At 43.1% G+C, this 20,431-nt stretch overlaps 1 protein-coding gene and 1 long non-coding RNA gene across 2 annotated transcripts in view; one reads left to right on the top strand and one right to left on the bottom strand.

Moving 5' to 3' along the window:
- LOC142069018 (uncharacterized) overlaps positions 1-20,431 on the top strand; it is a 38,923-nt gene that overhangs the window by 11,092 nt on the left and 7,400 nt on the right. The window contains exon 2 of the long non-coding RNA XR_012664871.1: positions 14,265-14,377. This is a non-coding gene — a long non-coding RNA (uncharacterized LOC142069018). The remainder of the gene's footprint in view (positions 1-14,264; positions 14,378-20,431) is intronic.
- The window catches only part of LOC125621314 (cilia- and flagella-associated protein 337-like), a 51,062-nt gene continuing 44,506 nt past the window's right edge, over positions 13,876-20,431 (bottom strand). Inside the window, exons 18-20 of the mRNA XM_048818073.2 lie at positions 18,162-18,295; positions 15,890-16,042; positions 13,876-14,411 (exon numbers count right to left, since the gene is read on the bottom strand). The gene's annotated coding sequence lies outside the window, so the exon portion shown is untranslated. The remainder of the gene's footprint in view (positions 14,412-15,889; positions 16,043-18,161; positions 18,296-20,431) is intronic.

The raw sequence follows: 20,431 nt of genomic DNA, 5'->3' as shown, positions 1-20,431 counted from the left end.
CCATTCTTTAAAACAGGAGCAGAATTGTGCTTAAAATACTTCCCTCCTCCCCTTCTCCTTTATTTTCTTCCTTCTCTGGAGGGTTTGTGGGAGGGCCGAGCAGCATCCGCACACCATGTTATGGGACAAAGGATATTTCGCAGTTTTGAGAGCATAACCAAGCATCCGTTTGCCAGCAGAGCGGAACGCTAGGGGTTGTCACCACAGCACTAATTACCATAACACTACACATCCAGGTAGCTCTTAGTATTTGGGGTTAGATTTAAGCGGAGGAAAATTTGCCTCTGTTAACAAGCATTGCTCAAAGGTACATGTGGTGGGAGAGTTATATTAGCTGGCTCTGTGTGATGACCTCAAACAAAGAAAATCTTTTGCCTGGAACAATATATTTACATGGCTATTTTAACCCTGCCCACATAGATGATTTACACTGATCAAAGTTGAATAGTCAAAGGTCTGGGTCCGAGGCTGCAAAGCCTGGGAATGTGGAATGGCAAAATTTACTGTGTTCAGAGCTGTGCCTTGTAACTGGAGGATTTATAAATATGCATGCTACCAGATCATCTGTCACTTTTCTGATTTCTTTGCTGCTCTTTTGATTTGCAGGAGTCCTATATCCTGTGCCACGCACTTTGAAATGACAACAATTTTTGGAAAGCCGGAGGAGGCAACGCTCTCTGGAAGAGGAGAGTTACCTGTTTTTTTCCTTTTAATATATGATGTTTTGGTGGGCTATATTTAAGCTCTACTGAGAAGTACATAATTTTGCAAAATATAAGCATCATGAAATTACAGACTTCTCCAGGTTCTACAGATGTAGCCATTGCTATAAAAATACCTATTAGCCAAATAAACACAGCCATCACTAGGGCTTCCCCTATTTCTTACTAAATTGGGCATTCCCTGCGACTCCTCAGATATCTGTGACTTGATCCCCTGGAAAGGACAGTCCTGATTTACAAACCCAAAATTCTGTTTTCCCGAAGCAGACAAACTGTGGGTTTTAGTTGCATGCATCCCCAGTTGCCACCCATCACAGGTTGATAATGGCTGGAAGTCACTCCTGGAGCTGGGCAAATTTTTTGGCTGAAACTTTTTTCAGCCAAAAATGCAGCTTTGGTGACACCAAAACACTGCACAAATTTGTGTCAATTTTTCCCAAATTGTTTCAGTTAAAAAAAAAACCCTTTGAAAATATTGAAACATTTTGTTCTGACTTTTTCCAAACAAAACATTGATTTTTTGGGTTCAAAATTACTTATTTAGCAACTTCCTTTTTTTTTTTTAAAAAGAAAAATGTAAAATGTAAACAATTGCTCACAATCCAAATAAAACATTTTGTTTCAGGTCAAACAAAATGTTTCATTCAACCTGACATGATTTTTGTTGGACTTTTTTCAATTTCCCAAAAATTTCAATTTTTTGGGATCAACCTGAAATGCCTCCCCCCCCCCCCCCCGAATTTCCAGTGAACTGAAAAGTCTCTATTTGCACTGCTCTGATCACCACCGTATGGTTGTTCGATAGTCTAAGACTTTGTCTACACACTTAATTTGGACCATTTGAACTATACTGGTATATTTAAAGCAACGCAACCCACTTTGTGCCTCGGTTTCCCCATCTGTAAAATGGGGATGACGACACTGACCTCCTTTTTAAAGTGCTTCGAGATCTACTGCATAAAAGCATTATGTAACAGCTAGGTATTATTAATTAGCTAATTATTATTATACGGGTATTTTTGTGCTTACCTATATAGTTATTCCAGTATGGGAAGGAGAAAAAACATCCACGGTTTTGGATGTGCCAGTATAACTATAGTGGTAAAAAATGACACCCTTCACCAAGATCATAGTTATCCAAGGAAAAGTGCTCTTTAGGAGCAAATTTCTATGCCACAAAGCCCACCCAAACTGGTAGTAGTTGGCAGACTCGCCAGAGGCAGCAAGGACTGAATGCCCTGTGTAACTTCTCTGTCAATAGCTCAGCTGGAACTGGTCTATGCTGTGGAAACATGGGCAGAATGTGGTGGATTAATGCCCATCTGGCTGCCACAGCCAGATCTGGGCTCGGCACCATAACCCTATTCTTGGTTGTGAGATAGGATTTTGACTCTAAACAAATAGCAGCTGCGAACATGTGATCCGTCCTTATATGGGCAAGTGGGCTAAAAGTGTCTATTGGAGCTGTGTAATCTAACTGTGCCCACACGCTGCCACAGGGAATGTAACAAGGATTTGGACCTGACTCACCATAAATGTTTCCACAGGGAAACTCTCAAATGCCTAGTCGGGACATCTGGTTTTATTAAAAAGTGACCCTGTTTTGTTTTGTGTTGGTGTTCTGACAATCTGATGCCGGGTTATAAACAGATTTCCCCCCCCTTCCTCTAGTTTTGACAGCTGGCTCCTAAGGCTTGGTAGCCCTGCTTGAAGGAGAGATCTTCAATCTGACAGGAGAATAGAGCCTGTATTACCATTTCACATTCCAGAATCCTAGAAGGAGCTGCTCGTTTAACTTCTGCAGACTGCAAACTCTCTCTCTGACCAGAGAAGGGCTGTGGTGTGGGAATAGCCAGCGGGTACCCAAGTGACAGAGGGAGATTTGTGCATAATTTTTGCAGCAAAACATGATATTCATCTGCTTCTGTGTTTTGTCACAAATGCAAAACTCACACCCTAAGTTCAAGTGACTTTGCTGAGGTCTACAAACTTTTTGAATGAACTGGGCTTAGTTATGGGAGAACCTGGGATGTTTTTTTTAGTTTTGCACTGAAATCATATGATCTTTGCAGTTTTCCCAAGGTGTTGCCATGTACCCCCCCTGCACATGCAGCCATAGTTAAAGAGCAAAGAAGGACGGAGGCCTGGTCTAACTATCTGCATGCAAATTTGTGGGCATAAATTTTGTAGGTTCAAATTACCCTTGGCAAAGGGAGGCTGTTACATCAGAAAAATTGCCCCTGATTTTCCTGTGTGTTAAGAGAACCAGGTTGTGTCTCGAGTAGGAACTTTATCCTCCTCTTGAAGCTAGGGACCATTTTTCAAATGCATTAAACTAATTCAAGCAGAGCCAGACCTTCACATCCAACCAAGTGTTTTACAAATTGATATATCTACAGCCCAGTTTTACCACCATTGGCGGTGTGCCAGCTTTGCTGAAACAAGCAGCAAAATCTTCCTAAAGAAACTAACCTTCAAAGAGAAAACAAAATGTCCCAGAAATTCAAAATGGCTATTTATATAGAAAATAACAGCTCCTGCCCCTTTCTAAACACTTCATTGGCTCCCGTCCCCATGGTAAACCCAGTTACCTGGGTGCTCTTTAATCAGAAAGTGAATTCTGATGTCTATTTCATCCAATGAAGAGCCCTCAAAATAATGCTGTTGAAGAGATATTGATCCCACTCGCTCTGTCACTCACGCCTCACCACTGGAAATTATTATTGCGGTAGAACCTCGTTAATCTACAATCAAAGCGGAGAGATGTGCCACTCTTCTCTGCAAAGATTTAATAGCAGATGCTGTTGTGAAGGTGTCATTTAAAAAATAAAAAGGTCCCCTAGTACTTTTAACAGGTGTGCGATGAAATATTATTATTTGTACGGCAGTCACGGGCAAGAGCCTGAGTCATGGACCAGAACCCCATGCTACTACCTGCCATACAGCGACACGACAAAAAGATGGATCCCCAAAACTAATTTAAACTAAACTGCGGCTGTCAGAATGAATCAGTCACATGCCACGTTCTCAGTCCAGTCCTAGGGGACAGGTATCCATCTCTTTCCCCCTCAAAAAAGCATCATATTCAACCCAATTGGCACCCTGGTTGCCAGTCTCAGAAGCGAGACTGAGGATTTATTGGGCCATGGAGCCTAAGTCATCCTCTTATGCCAGAGTAGGATGGAGGTGGGGGGGTTGGGTGGATGGGGATTTGAGGCCTATCCTCAGAGCAGTATGTGGGAGAAGCTGCAGTATTGATGTCAGTTAGCTTTTATAGCAATGTCCATTCCTAGATCTCACAGTGCTTTACAAAAATGGGTCATTATGCTGACAGAAGGGGAAACCGAGGCACAGAGCGGAGAAGTGACTTGCCCAACTTCACACAACATGTCACTGATAGACCTAGGCTTAGAACCTAGGTCTCTAGACTTCCATTCAAGGCCAGTCCTGCTGTATCCACTAGGCAACATTGCCTCTCTAACTAAACAGGTTATATTACAGACAATCGGCTATTTGTTAGGCATTTACTGTCAGAGATGAAAATTGGGGGAGAGGAAACCAGATATTTCTGGTTTTGTTATCTGTGCATGCGTGCATGAAATTTAAGTAAAACACATGCTAAAAAAGGAAGAGATTAGAAATATGATCAGTGAAATCCAGCTGTGGTAAACTTCCCTTACTGCATGGCTTTCACTTGAAAAGGTTGCATTGTAAAGCACGACTAGGGTAGGAAAAAAAGCCCAGCACATGGTTCTTGGCAGGGACAGGGGTTGCATACAGCTTTCATTTTTGTGGGGTTCATTTCGACTGTGTTCTATTAGCATCTGTTCACCTTGCATTCTGGCCCTGACCATCCCACCCAAGTCTCTTAAATTGTGCTCTGAAACCAAGCAATTCAGGTCCCCAAAGTTCTGAGGGAGGCCGTGTCAGGGGCATCGCTGAATGGCATCACTGAATGGCCGTGCTCAATGCACGAGTCATTGTCCAAGGTCCATTGAGATGTTGATATCCAGGCAAATTTTTGGGGATGTTCTCCTTGCTCAATGCCATGCAGTCGACACATCCATTCTACCGTTTAAAAGGTCACGTGAGTGCACGTCTGATAGCACACCGTCCCTCACAGCCCCCATCAGCAACGACAGAGCCCTTAGAATTTATAAAACAGGCATATATGCTTGGTATTATAAAGAGAAACCGCCTGATGGGGTGAGATCTATCACCTGAGCCTTTGAAGATCAAGACTTACAAATGAATATGAAGATCAATCATTTATTGCTGGGTTTGGTGGACATACTTTTGGGTCTCTGTCTGCCATGTACACACTATCTACAAAGGGAAAGATAGAAGATCCGTTTGTTTGACTCACATGGGACAGGGTGGATTGGAAATGACACTGACCTCTTAAGCAACACTTTGGTTTGCTGGATTCTGGCTCAGCTTGCATTTCATTTATGAAGAGCTGACTTAGAAGATAGCAAAAAATAGCCTTTAGCGACTAGAACATTTGCAAAAGAGGAAGGAAAAATCTATTTGTATTTTAAAGATAAAATAGGCATAGCCTTCTCTCTCTCTCTCTCTCTCTCTTTCTCAAAATGGCGTCGGTTTGAGTATATGATTTCTTTAATCAGTATTTAGTTTGTTAATTACTTTTATTGGTAGTTAACCACCTAACAGTCTCAGTGGAACATCTGTTCCATGATTAGGAAAAAAAATATTCTTGCTGAGTGCAATTATTTTTGGATGCAAGGGGAAGATTTTAGAATCATTAACAAGATAAAATGCTAATTATTTGTAGAGTGTTTTTTTGAAGTTGCTTTTAAATAGCAAGAGAAGCCCCATTTATTTATTAATATTATTTTGGGTTGCTATGAGACACTTGTAAAAAAAAAACCAGTAACGTCAGTGGGGTGGAGAGCACATGTAGCCTTGTAACTAGACAATGAACCTGATCCTGAGAGGAAGCGGGCAAGAGAAACTCCCACTGAAGTCACTGGGAGTTTGCAGTGCTGGGAACTTACGAATAAGAGCCTGTGTATTAATCATTTCCTTTATGAGAATGCTGAGGGCTTGTACAGGGATCTCAAAGCACTTGACCATAAGGATGAGCATTATTTAACAGAAGGAGAAGATGAAAGGCCTTGTCTTGTGGCAGTGCGGGGAATAGAATTGCAGTCTGCTCTCAGCCTACTCACCTCCCACTGGACCACAACTCCCTTCTCAAGGATCCCTGCATTTCAGGTGGCCGTTCTTGCTGTTTCCATTGCTAGCTCTGAAAGCAAATGAGACACCTCTGCCCAAACTAGAGACACATAGTATATCCGTATGAGCCAAACGGCATCTTAGCGGTAGAAAATCAACAGCATGTCATGTGGAAGCGTCCCATATACACTGGGCCACACTGGTTGACTCCACTCTGTGAGCAAGAACAGTGCTCTGAATTCCTGAGAGGAAACCAGACTGTGATGGATGTTGTTTGTTATTGTGGTTGCACATCTTGTCCTGGCGAGAACCACGCACAGTATGCATCTGTAAATGTTCGCAGCAAACTAAAGCAAGCCTATCGAACCAGGTAATGACGGATGGTCTTGGTTGATAGTGGGAACTTCCTTTCCTTATTTGAGAATAGCCCAGTGCAATCTGACACATATTGACCTTGGAGCCTTTCAGATGTTATTACTGGAACCAAGAAGAGAGACCGTAACGCTGACTGCATACAATTATACAGCAGGCCTCAACAGATGGCAAATGGGCATAGGGGGATGGAGGTGAAGAATGCACCTACTGGTCACTTTCCAAGAAAGGTAAGAGCAGGCCTGGAAGCCGACCATAACAACCCTAGAAATGAAGTAGGGGACTTCTGGGTTCTCGCGGAAGAGGGAAGAGCACTGTTGGGCCCGACCAGCCAAGACGACCAGGGTTGGCGAATTGTTATACCTGCCCTGTTTCCTAGACAGGGGGCACAGGGAAGGGAGATTTTTGGGGTCCGGAACTAAACATTTTGGAACTTCAAACAAAGGTCGCTCTCCAGCCTGGTTCTACGGAAGGAGGTTCAGAGAGGGCATGAGCAAGGCACCCAAATGTTGAGTTAAGTCCCCCAACCCCGCCCTCCAATCCTTCCCTGGAAATGCCCCTGCCTGCCACTGCATGCTCTGCTTCTCCCTGATTCCAGTTGCTTTGTGAGGTTTACTGCGGACATTCACTCCTCCTCACACATACACTCAATCTTTTTCTCTGCCATGGTCACAGAAAGCCAGGGTCACCTTAACTTTAGCAGAAAGTCAACAATAACTCACTCTTTGGGCCATGACCTAACTGACCTTGCCTCCATGGGGAAACCAACCCATGTCATTATTGCAGCAGGCCATTCTACAATAGCTCCCACTGTGGATGCTATTCTGGAATAAAAAGGGACTTTTATTCTGGACTAGCGTGCACATACTGGGCGCTATTCCAGAATGGTTATTGCAGAATGGTTTATTCTGCAATAGCTATCCCAGTCAATTTGCCATGTACACAAGTGTCATGTACCTGTGTAATCAAAATCCTCCGCAGCTGCCTATGGGCACCTTTCACTTTGCTGCCATCAAAAGGGCTTGAAGAATTCAGACTTTAACTTGTTTTCTGCTGTGCTCTTTGTTCCCTCCCCTAGTTGGATGTCACCGGTGCTGTTGACAAATATTTTCTCCCTTCGGCAAGTGGAGCTGTCAGTAACTACCTTGTGTGTGCGGGTGATGCCATGAGAAAGAAATCAGGAAATACTTTGACCATGGTAACTCACTGTTAAAGGAGAGTAAAAGTCCTTGCACACCAGAGTGGATGCCACATGCCAGGGTCTGCAGCAGTACACACTGAAAGGACAGGTAAAGGCAGGTAATTGCTCCTAACATCAACAAGGTGGAAAAGTAATAAGAGAGGAGATACAGTAACTATATTGTACTAAGAGAACAGGCGCACGCTGCCTCACAACAACTGAATTTTTTGCAACTTTGCATTAGTCTGGAAGGTGCATGTACCACTATACTCTAAAATCATACGAGCGTGTTTTTGGATGAGATGGGGGCAGCCAATTAAAGGTAGTATTGGGGTTTTAATGCCTTTAGTGCAACCTACTAAAGGGATTAAAGCCATAACTCCACCTTAAATGTCTGTCTGTGAAAATTCTTATTCACTTCAATTTTCATCCCTGCTTCTCGATTCGCTACACAGGTTCTTGAGCGGAGAGACGCTCTTGGCAACTAAAACAAGACTCCAAGTTATCCTATCTAGTTGCGGCTGTGTAGTTTTGAATAACTCTACAAGGTTCAGTTCAGCCCTCTGGGTTTGATGGGAGATGTGGAGATGCAAGTGCAGGCTGTGTGAAGTTTATGCAAAGGTTAAGCTGTATAGAAACAGTGACTTGTACTCAGGTAGAGTGGTTGCCAGCCATTCTTTTTGCAAACCCAATATCTTGCATGGAGGGTGGAGTTCGTGTAATCAGACAAAATTTGGAATCTCGTCCTTCAACTAGACTCAGATGCAATAGTCCCTTATTAATAATTTTCACTGGTATTTTTCTAACGCCTCTCTGGACTTATTTATTAACCATTACTCGAAATGCACCAGTGAGATGTGACGAAGGGAGGCTTTGTACAATGGAAAACGAGGTCTCAGCCTCAGCGAAAATTTGTTTCCACAGGGAAATGGAAAACCAAAGAGTCTACGTCAGTGATCCCCAAACTGCGGGTCACGCCCCGAAGGGACATTCAGGGGCACACGGTGGGGCCTGGGCCAGCCCCCACTGGGGACAGAGAGGGAGCGCCACCAGCTCGCTCCAGCCCTACCCCCAGCCCTGCTCTGCTCCCAGCCCCAGGTCCCGGCCCTGACCTCAGTCCTGGGCCCCAGCTGCGGCTCCGCTCCTGGTCCCGGCCCTGGCCTTGGCCTCAGGCCTGGGCCCCAGCTGCGGCTCCGCTCCCAGCTCCTGGTTGTGGCTCCGGTCCTGCTCCCAGTCCTGGCTCCCGACCATGGCTCCTGGGGGCAGGTGTGGACAGATTCCATTACGGGTGAGGGGGTTGTGACTTAAAAAGTTTGGGGACCACTAGTCTATGGGCTTGTCTACACATAAAACAAGCTGATTTAAGTCAGTTTAATAACGGTGCTCGGAGTTTGGATATTTCACACCCCTGACCGAGGTACTTAAAGCGTTTCTAGTATAGACCAGCGCTGAATCTCTTACAGCTGCATTAAGATTCAGGGTGTGGCACAGTCAAACAACAAGCTTCCTCCAGAACCCGGGAGAAAAGTAGTTCAAGCAAAGCACAGGCTGGAGTGGGCTGACCCACACTGCTAATGAACAGCTAAAGTCCAAAAGGTCCCTTATAAAGTAAAGTACACCTGACAAAACAAATAGCCCACAGCAAGATTAAAGGAGAGCGGCTCTGACCTTTCATACGTTGGCCAGCAACGAAGGATCCATCTCAGAAAAGTGGCCTGGCACTAGAAAAGACAGAGCGTTTTAGTTTTTCTCTGAAATCAACAGCGCGTCAAACGGAATGTAACCCCCAGAGACCCAAACCAGCAGCATGTCAATCAGCAGAGAAGAGGAAGAAATGAATGCTATTCCAGGCAGGGGAAACCGGAGCTAAGGTTTATGTGCTGCCTTCTCATTGTTTTCTTGGAGAGTTCGTTGGTCCTGTGGTTGCAGAAAGGTCAAAATCCAGAGCAGGATGAAACAAAACAAAACAAAGCGAAGTATGTCGGCAAAGGGATGTGGCTTGTGTTGTTCACAGCTTCTTTTCAAAGGACATGATTCACTCGAGGTCATTTTTCTGTAGAGAGCAGCTAAACGATGGAACCTGGCTAGTGTCCCCAAGTCCAAGCTTGTACGCAGTAAGGAGCACGTATCTGGCTCTGCACTGACATGTGACTCCTCTATACCTCACTTCAGTGCTGTGCAATCAAAAACCCACAATACTTGACCTTTCTACAGCTCCTTCCAGTAAGGAGCTTAAAACCTCTTACGAACAATAGCTAATTTTCTTGTTATATTGCAATAGCACCAACAGGCCCCCGCTCAAGACTGGAGCTCTAGTGTGCTTGGAGCTGTACAAATGCATAATAGAGAAAGCCTTTGCCACAAAGAGCTGGACCAGGTATAGGAAGTATGACTATCCTCATCATACAGATGTGGAACTGAGACACAGAAAGATTCAGTGACTTACCCTAGGTCACATAGGAAGTCTACAGCAGTCCTGGGGCTACAGCCCAGATCTCTTTGTGCGCTTTAGTCTCAAGACCATCCTTGTTCTCTTGCAATCCTCTTCCGCGCACCTTGGGTAGGCACGGTGGCATGGTGTATGATGAATAAAGAAGCATCAGCAAAAATATTCAGTGAGAAGTGTGTAAAATCTTGGGCTATGTTTACGCTTGGCAATACGGAGAGTCAGGGCTGCGGGCAACCAATCTGGTGACAGGAATAACTGACATGAACTTTCACCCAAACTGCTGAACCTTTGTGGAGGTTTTGGTTCCATCTCACACATTTCAGTGGGAACTGGGTGTGGAAATACAAGAGTTAAAATAGCACCAAAGAGGCTAATTCTGTTATATTTCCAACTCAGCAGAGTCCAAAGTTTGCTTTTGAGGTTTCTGGTGCTGGGGAGACCTGGATACAGTCTGGCTAAGCATGCAGTCTGTTCAGGGCCATCAGTGATCCCCAAGAATTGTAAACCATTTTCCACCTGGTCTGCATCCATCTCCTCAAGGCAGTTGCAGTCTGTGTGAGCGTTGCAAAAATAGATACCCAAGTAGAATACCCTGCATTACTGAGATACCACCATAAAAGGCTTTTCTAGTATAATGTAAGGAGGGATGTAATACCACGTTCAACACAAGTAGCTGCAGCAGAAATAGATCTTCTTGATATGCAGGCAGCATCATTGAAATCTCAGTAAATTATATCCCAGGCTAAGCTATTCCTTAAAGTCCCATGGGGGAATTTCAGTATAGCTCGGTACATCATCATAGGAGATAGGTAGAAAATTATAGTAATTTGAGTTACTTTTAAAAGAGGAGCGTGGCTTAGCTCGTGAATCTGAATCTTAGGATCTGGTAGTGTAAGCCAGTGTGCAATGAATGTTTCCATTTAAGAATACAAACTCACACTAATTCAGTGCAGCTAATATAATTGCATACCACAATGTGTCACTGGTGATCTCCCCCATCCCCATGCTACGTGAGATTTTGCTGGGGATCTTTCATGCCATCCCTTTCCCCCCTAATTCCACTTGTGTTCACATTTCTACCTCCATGTCACACATACGGGTGGTTCTGAAATGGACTCATTCACCCACCCGGTGCAATGCCACTCTGCAGGGAACATTTCTTCCTGACCTCAGTGGTCTTCAGTATATCCTCTGAAGCATGAAGCTTGAAAGCCCTTGTAATTTGCATCCCAGCTAGTGCAACGGTCGAGGCTGTTCTTATTCATATAAACGTCTAATCTTTCTATGAAAATTGCTCAGAGAACAAGTTTAATTGGCATCTAGAGAAGACCTAGCTGTTTCTGCAAAGTGTGTAAATTGCCTGTTTCTATTAACTCACCATAGTCTTCCTGTTAGGAATTGCATGCTGATTCAACACTTCTTTTTGTGGCTTATAGAACCCAAAAGTCATATTCAAGGTGCCCTTTGAACACGGGGGAAAAAGAGGCTCATGGAAAACAAATGCTAATCATTTTCTTGAGTGCAGCTCTTCTAAGGATTATCTCAATGGATAATTCTTGTGCACTTCCACCAACTGGTTCCCTTCTAATTTTTCTGAAGGCTACATGCATCTACGCCCATGATCTTCTCTGTGGCTCTGTTATGGTTAGCTGCCTTTCAGGCTCTGCTGTGTGTGGCTATAATGTGGGCGTTTGCGTGAGGAGACAAGCATGTGCAGTTTCCTGGTGGACATTTATTTTTATTCCCTGCATAATGGTTGGAGTGTACAGCTCTCTGCCTGCCTAACCCCCTGGATCAATTCATACATTGTACAGTGCTGTACAATGCATATGTGGCTCTTCATTGCTACAAGAGGGGTTGTTTGGGGTTACTCACAAACCAAGATTCCCCTAGCAAATGACCTGAAGCTGCTTCTTCCCCACCCCCATCCCACCCAAACTGCCTCAAGGTTTTTGCAAGACAAAAATACTTTGGAATTGCTAACTGGGTGCTTTTTGCTTCTTCTCTGAAACCACTAACCTCACCACCCCCATAAATTTCCCGGTTCCACTTGAGATTGAGGTGTTTTTGGGACACCGCAGTAAAATTGCCATCTGATTTCAGTGACGGATCCACAGAGCCTGCTTATGTTTTATGAAACTCAAAATTACTTACTGGGAAAATGAAATCTCTGCAGTTTGCCACAAGTTCTTATAGGCTCATTTATAGGCCATTGGTCTTTATCACATTTCTTCTCTCTGCAAGGTTGAATTCCTCCAGTGGTTTCTTTTTCTACATAAATGTCATCAACATGAGAGACTCTGGTGGAAAGTTTAGACCATTTAAAAGAAGTCTGATTCACTGAAATAACTTTTCCAGTTCTGCCTCCAGCCTTATACATAGTTAAACGCCACTGCCTTAAATTTTAATGCCAAGATCTGTCCATCTACAAATATACGAGTTCTGCATATCTGGAGAGAACTAGCTATGATAGCTCTCATATATATCTATATCTAATCTGTCCATTTCCAGTGTTTCTAAGATGCCTGTCATGGTGGTATCTTGGGATCCTATTTCTGAGAAGAATATTTGAATTGTAGGTAATATAACTTACATTCCTCTGAGCTACAGAACCAAGGTGCCTTTGTGGGGAATAAATCTTGATTTGCATTTACCAATCCCACTTTGTAATGAAGCTGCATGGCACCAGGTTGCAGTTTTAAAGAAAAATGGCAAATTGCATGCTGGGTAATCATTAGGCCACACCCATCGCATGGTTTGTATCAGAGCTGGTTAGGAATTTTCCATTGAAATGTTCCCCCACCCCCATGGAAAATTCTGTTTCCACAAAATCAAAATTTTCTGTGGAAAAATTTTAAATTTGCCCAATTTTTTTAGTTTTCCAGCAGGAAAATTGAAATGAAATAGTCCAACATTAACCTGCTGCTACCTAAGGTGCTCTTGTAGTGCAGGAGCTTCATACTGGTCATTAACTGGCTGGGCTCCTTGGTCAGACTTACACCTCCCATTATGATCTCCACTTGCAACTTTTCCAAACTGGGATTTTTCACAACTTTTAAAGTCCATGAAAAATTTCAACATTTTGATTTTTTTGGTCCCAATTCAGGCTGAAAACAAATATCAGAATTTCACAGAGGATGGACATTCTGATTTTCACTTGATTCTAGTCGCGACCCTCTGACGGCTCAAAATCTCTCACTCTGAATGCAGTCATAAAGACCTTTAAATCAAGCGACTGCTGCATCATCCAGAGAAAGGGTCTCCTTTTGAATAGTGCTTTGAGTCACATTGCTTTGTTTATATTATTTAGGTTTACTCCCAGCCTCCGGAAAGTTTACTGATGCAAACTATACAGTGAGACTGCAGTGTCTAAGATCAAACTTATGATTTACTGAGTGTCTTCAAACAGCTTTCAACAGCTGTTCACCTTCCCCCACTTTTTTCTTTTTTTTAATAGTAAGGAGAAAATACCCATCCTTCAGTCATTGCAGCTATTGCTCAATTGCATAGTTATTTGTGACATGACTATTATAGGATAATTCTAGTTGAAGACACTATGATTTTACTAGATAACTAAGTATCAACATTTTATAAACTACAGGGAGTTTTTTTGCTCATATGGCAATATTTAGCCTTAATTGGAGACATAATTAACCAAGTAACTTCTAAAATACATAGTAACTACCAGAGAGAACTAACAAGAATGCAAGAATTCACTGAATCTTTCTTTGCCTGGCTTTGATTTCCCCCATTATATTCAAGACCTCATTTCAACAGCTAAAGCAGGCTTCATGGGGCACTTGAGATGCACAAATGATAGTGGTTTGGTTTGATCTCAGCAGTTTGAGTTTTTCAAAATTGGGAGGGATAGCGATTTGAGCCACAATTGATATGAACTTCCAAAGACTGTCAAAGGTTGGAGAGATGGTTTCCCTTTTGCCCCTCACAAAATCCAAGGTTAGTTGCTTTATTTTCATTGTTAAATGTAGAGATGTCACCATTTTCAAACTAAAGTACAAAAATACTCTTTTGCAATTACTTTGTGTGTGTATCAAAGAGGAATTTAGGTGTCAAAGGGATTGCTTAAAAGAATGCTCCAGGGTCTAATACAAAAAAAGACAAAGCATATTGCTCTCGAAATGGAATCCAGGTATTCTCTTTCAGAAGGTGTCAATACTTAGCATCTATTACAGGCTAATAGAAACAGCTAATGTGGGAACTGGGAGGGAAACTGGAAACTTTTAGCCTTTTTACTGTGGGAAAGGCTAGCTCTGGTAGGTTTAACTAATGGGGGGAGCAAAGGGGTAGTCATGTGGACTGATGACTTCTTTCTCTCACTCAGGCTGGGCTCTTCTGTCTTCTCGCCGTCCAGTTCTGGGAAGGTTAACGGTAATGACCTTAAGTCCGACTCGGTGCTGCAGACTATACCCTGCCTCAGCATCCGAGGGGTCATGGGTAAGTCTTGAGGTAAAGTTAATTTCTGCATCTCCTAAGACAGAAGTAGTTAATAAAAATGCATAATGAACACATAGGTCAACCTCGAGAAATACATTCTATCACAAGCATGTCTATAGCATCCATCATTTTAGCATAGGTGTGTATGTGTCAGGATTTTGTCTGAGGGGCTGATGATGGGGTGGTTCTCTAATTACAGCCAATTGCAGGGTTGAATCTCTCTGGATTTAGTTTGAGACTAGTGAAATTATTTCTGTGGTTCCAATAATCTATGTACAAGCACCCAGAGACATTGTAATTGGTGTATTTTTAAAAATCATTCAATTACATGCACACACACACACACACACACCACCCCTCCTCCCTCTCTGAGGACTCTACAGAACAGAGAGAAACAACAAAAGTTGATACAATCGGATTCCTCCAGTGCATTTTGTAAGGGTGAATATAGATGAGCCCAAATGGCTCCTCTCCTCACCATCTCCACATCTGGAAACCCCAAACCTGTATATCCCAAACACAGGGGCATTTGGGGTGAGAAGTAGCGTTCTCCTTGGCCATGGGCACAGTCTTCCCTCTGCCTATAAGCGTGAATGGAATCCAGGGCCCATAGAATCCTAGCAGCTCAGAGGGTTGTTTTGTGGATTAATTATTTGATATTTATACAACACTTAGCATGTACACACCGTTCATATTTGCAGAGTATTATAATTATTATTTCATAAATATATTAAAGACTGTGAGGTGCTCAGATAGCATGATAATGGGAGCCAGACAGAGAGATTTCAAACATGAAAAAATTATCTAAGTTAAACAAGTATTTTAAGAAATCTCTGAAGGAATGAAGATCCTCTTTGAAAGGAGTTCAGCCAACTCGAATTTGACTCCACATTTAATGTTTGAACAAGCAAGCTTTTAACCCAAGCGAGGATCAAGAAAAATATTCTCACGATATATTTTTTAAACAAATTCAAATGTAAACTATTATTTTTAAGAGATCAATATCACCCAGGCCTAGCTTGCAAACAGAAGCCTGAAAGTGATGCTAAGCAAAAGTGAAAGTGACGCCATTCATTTTCATTTTCCAAGAAGTAAACAAACAGAAAATAAATAAATAAAATAAAAAAATAGATTTTTAAAATTCTTTCCATTTTAATCTTGTTAGATTTTTAATCCATTTAAAATTTCCATTTTAATCTGTTGTTAGAAAGGTAGGTAGCATGACTTTACTTCAGATTATGATTTTTAAATTGATGTTAACCCATTAACAAACAGCTGGGTGATTTACTTACTTAATCCTCTTGTAGGGAAGTTTTTGGAGAAAATATTAACCCTTACCACAAGGAAAAGCCACAAGGAAAATATAATGAAAACAAACAGCTTGTTTGGCAGGAGTCATTGCCTGGCTGATTCTGAAAATGCTTTTGGACTGGCTGTTGGCAGGATGAGCCTTGGCAACTGGGGGACTGGTTTGTATTGAATGTAAAACTACCCAGAGGGAAGGACACTTACCGGCGTTGCTAGCGCATGAAAAGGTGAACAGAATGTCCCAAACCGGTTGAATTTGTTAGCATTGATTGCCCCAAACACACGCCGACGGGCTTTCCTTCCTGTAATTCTTTTCACCAGGTCATTTTCCAGATGGTGTCTGAAAAGGCTCTGGCTCTGCAAAGGGAAGAGAAAAACCTGGGTTGCGCTGGCAATGATGTGGTCACACTAATTTAAAGACTATCTCCCTTTTCAGAATGAGGGAACATTGATTCGCATTGGAAACAACTAAATCCACCACCAGAGCTGCCCTCTTCCTAAAGCTCAGAAGCAGAGGGCATCAATATCACTTAATGGAAATGCCTGACAATGGTTTTATAACATCAATAGATCCCCTTCCCAAAGGAGTGCTAATTACAGCTCAGCTTCAAGAAAAGGAGGACTTGTGGCACCTTTGAGACTAACACATTTATTTGAGCATAAGCTTTCGTGAGCTAAACTGCATGCATCCGATGAAGTGAGCTGTAGCTCACGAAAGCTTATGCTCAAATAAATGTGTTAGTCTCTAAGGTGCCACACATCCTCCTTTTCTTTTTGCAGATACAGACTAACACGGCTGCTACTCTGAAGCTCAGCTTCAGTGGCTAAAGTGTAAAACGGACACACTATTCTATATATGATTATTTCCCCCAAACTCCAATATATGCCAGACATTGAAGAGAAATAAACACAACACATGGCCCATGCCCCAAAGGGTTTACACTCCTATGCTCATGCAGAGTCCATGGTTTCCTAGTGGACATCTGCATGGAGCTCATTGTAGGAGCCAACAAGCAAAGATGATAGATGAGATTGGAGAGGAGAGACAAGGTGACAGCAGGATTCATGGATTATAAAGCCAGAAGGATTCACTGTGATCATCTATTCTGATCTCCTGTATATCACACACCAGGAACATTTCAAAGGTTCCATCACATGTTTTTGGTTCTGTTTATTGTTCTTTTCCCTGCTCACTTCTCGTGTCCTTCCCAACGGACGTGAAATTTGAGGAGGGAATTGAACATGGTGAGGGATGTGGCAAGGTGACCTGGTTTTGGAAGGGTTTTTCCAGGTTAAGGGGAAGCATTGAAGAAGGAAGAGACACCTGGTGGTGATTGCTGATTTTAGAGAAATTACACAGTTTTCTTTAAAAAGAAAAGGAGTACTTGTGGCACCTTAGAGACTAACCAATTTATTTGAGCATGAGCTTTCGTGAGCTACAGCTCACTTCTTTCTTCCTGGTGGTGTGACTTTTAATGACTGACAGTTCTGGACTGATTGCCCTGGAGATGGTCATTTCTCTGAATCCACAGAACAGCTATAGACGAGGTGGTACAAGCTTCCCCCACCCCTGCGTTTCAGTCCTGGCCTGGAGAGAGCAGACCTCCAGGAGTGAAAGGACAGTTCTCAGTCTCCTTGGCCCATGTAGTCCCTGGCCTTTTTACTGAGAATGCCAAGAAGATTGCAAATTAGTGCCAGTGGAGATATGTCCACTGGAAAATGGACCGATCCATCTCATTTCACGAAGGTGACAGAGCAGACTTGGGATGTGAGTAATTTCAGTCATTATGGATGTGAGCTAATTCCACTGCTTGCAGTCCGTTACAGTTGGAACAAACTACCCAGGGAAGTCTTCATATGAAGACTGGCTGCCTTTCTGCAAAATATGTGTTAGTCAAATGGAAGTTATTAACCTGGGATATAAGGGACATCAAACCAAATGATCAAATGGTCCCTTCTGGCCTTAAAATCTATGAATCATCAACCCTCTGTGCCACCCAAACACCCTGAAAATTTACATTTAACATTGGCATTAAACACCTGAAGAAGGGATACTGAAGAATACATAAGAATGAAGCATTCGTTATCAGACCTTGGAGATTACGGTTGTCTGCATTTCCTTATTAAATATAGTTCAGCTCTGCTGCCTCACACAGGAATAAAACCCACTGGCTATTACTTTAAGAAATCATCCATTCTTCTTCTTATTATTATTTTAAAAAAACCGTTCAACAGTCTGTTTGCTCTTATGTTTGCAATAGATTGGATTGCTCTGCATAATCCGCAAACTGTTCCCCATGCATGACTTCTTTGGCTTGCCTATCTGAAGCAATCCCCAATGCTTTATCACTTTGTGCGTCTTTTAATTAATCTGAGCTCATGGCAGATTTTCTTATCTTAAGCTGCAGGGTTTTACCCTTCAGTGGAATGGCAGAGGGTCAAGGTCAGAGATAGACAAAAGATCTCACAGACTCACCTCTTGTTTTCTTTGATTTGAGGTACCGGTTAACGATTGTGGAGTAGTCAGGTGGCTTTGCACTGCATCCTCGGCAGAAATCTGGCTGGAGGATGTGGATGGATGGGCACCATCCACTCTTGGTAATTGGAACTCTGTAGAGAAAGAATAGGGTCAGCAGGGGGCACTGTATGGTAGAACATGGCATGTACAGTATTTCTTAAAGGCATGGACAGTTCTGTCAGATTCTTCTTAAATGGAATCCCAGCAAAGCAAGGCAAGGGCCTAAAACTGAGCAGGGACCACACACACCCAGTGCTAAATACCATATGACTTAGGAGAAGAATCACACCTCTTTATTATGTGGATTTAGCTTCCTAACACTGTCACGGCCTGATAAGCATCACCAGATCTTAGTTTTCCCATTTGACTCATTGGCTTCTGGGACACCCATGTAATTGCCATAGGTGCGAAGGCTCTGCATGTGTTAATATTGCTTGAAGCACTTATCAACCTAACTAAAAAAAGAACCAGACTGTCGAACGTGTAGTCACACTTGGCCTGGCTCAGTCAAAAATGACTTGGGCCTATTAGTTCTTTGCATTCGAGCCAAATCATAGCTTTGTTATCAACAGCTGCCCCCTCCCACCTCAGCATCCTTCCTGGATTTGAAAAGTTTGATGGTTTGAAAGCCTTTGTGGGCATTTACAAATGGAAAAGTTTGTTTCTGAAGCCAGGCTGCAGTGTGACCAGACAGCTTCGGAGCACCTTTGCTTGAGCAACTGAGCTCACGTGTGCTCGGCTGGGAGACAAAGGAATGTAAGTGCCACAGTGATGAAATGATTCAGTAAGTGTCTCTGATCTTCCTGAGGTGATGCTGATCCAACACTCCAGCATGGTTTGGGATCACTGTGCTGACAGAGGTCAGCAACAATTTCATTTCAGTCTTTGATAGAGGCGGGGTTTTAGCTCCTGGAGTCTGACAATTGCTCTCTGCCTCTTTAAACAGCTGTTCCAACTGGGACACATGCTGCTTCATTTCCTGTCCATGCAACCATGCAACATGCTGTTCGCTGTGAAACATGCTGCATTTCACCCCAGAGATGGCTGCACTTCGGTAATGCTTGAAGTGGTCCCCATGCAATTTGTCCATCAGCTTGCGAAAGGGACAGTAACGGATAGTTAAGGTCCAGTCCAAAAGAAATGTTTCCATGAATTATGAAAAATTCCAGTTTGAACTCCCCCCCCGCTGAAGGGGCTGCACTTAAAACAACCCCCCTCACCTGTTTACGGGGGTAGAGCATGGCAAATACAGCTGGCGCAAATATTTTTGACAAAAATGTCGAAGCCAAATCGTTTCATGGAGATGCATTGATTTCAACCAAATTTTTGACAGGAAGGCTTCAGGGCTTTCTGGTCCCTTCTAGCTAAATAGAGGGAGCGAGCAACTTGACTGGAAAAACCTGACCTTTTCTATCCACAACCCTGTTTCACAAAAACACATTTTGAAACCTTGAAAGTTGTCATGCAACTGAATCGGCCTCCTCCAGCCAGCTCGTGCGAGATGGTTAGAAACACAAATGAAAGTCACACAGGTCTGTATTCATTGGCCGCTCCTCTCAGCCCGGGCAAATGGCCAACAGCCCAGCCCACAAACCCTGACCCTCAGCTCAAGGGTTCACAGAGCCAGGATCCTAAACCTGAACTGCCTTAAAGTTCATGAGGGGCTTGGAGGGATGGGGGTAGGGGTAAAGAATCAGACCCATGTCTAATAAGTTGGAGAAGTGCATGAAAAGTGCATGTAATTATTAACATTCCTTCACTTTTAACAATCAATGGTTTCTTATAACATATGGAAGGGCATTTATTTTCCCCAAGCACCCGCTATTTTGCCTGGCAGTGCCCCTTTAAGCTTATGAAGTCCTTTGGGATGAAACGTGCCAAATAAGTGCAAGACATTAATTAGTTTTATTAAAGATGATGATACAATGACAAATATCTCTGGACTCTGCCAAGCCCGCTTTGGGAGGCCCCAGACTGACAGAGACTGAGCGAGGTATCGAACAGTCACTAAAGTTCAAACATTTGGAGCGTGGCGGGGAGAGAGCTGCCCTTCAAAAGACCATCTCTGCATTGCCGTGGGACAGACGTTCACCTACCCTTTCCGTATAGGGTGGGGTCCCTGAAAGGAGAGCGCTTCTCTTCTCCCCTCCCCGACTACCTCTCCACCCCTAGCCCCCTCACCTTTCCTCATGAGACCTTAGGTCCAATCCTCTGGTGCGGCTTTTTTC

The sequence above is a fragment of the Caretta caretta genome, chromosome 14 (genome assembly GCF_965140235.1).
Source record: "Caretta caretta isolate rCarCar2 chromosome 14, rCarCar1.hap1, whole genome shotgun sequence".
Classification (NCBI taxonomy): domain Eukaryota; kingdom Metazoa; phylum Chordata; order Testudines; family Cheloniidae; genus Caretta; species Caretta caretta.
Note: the sequence above shows the minus strand (reverse complement) of the source record. Positions and strands in the feature narration are given on the sequence as shown.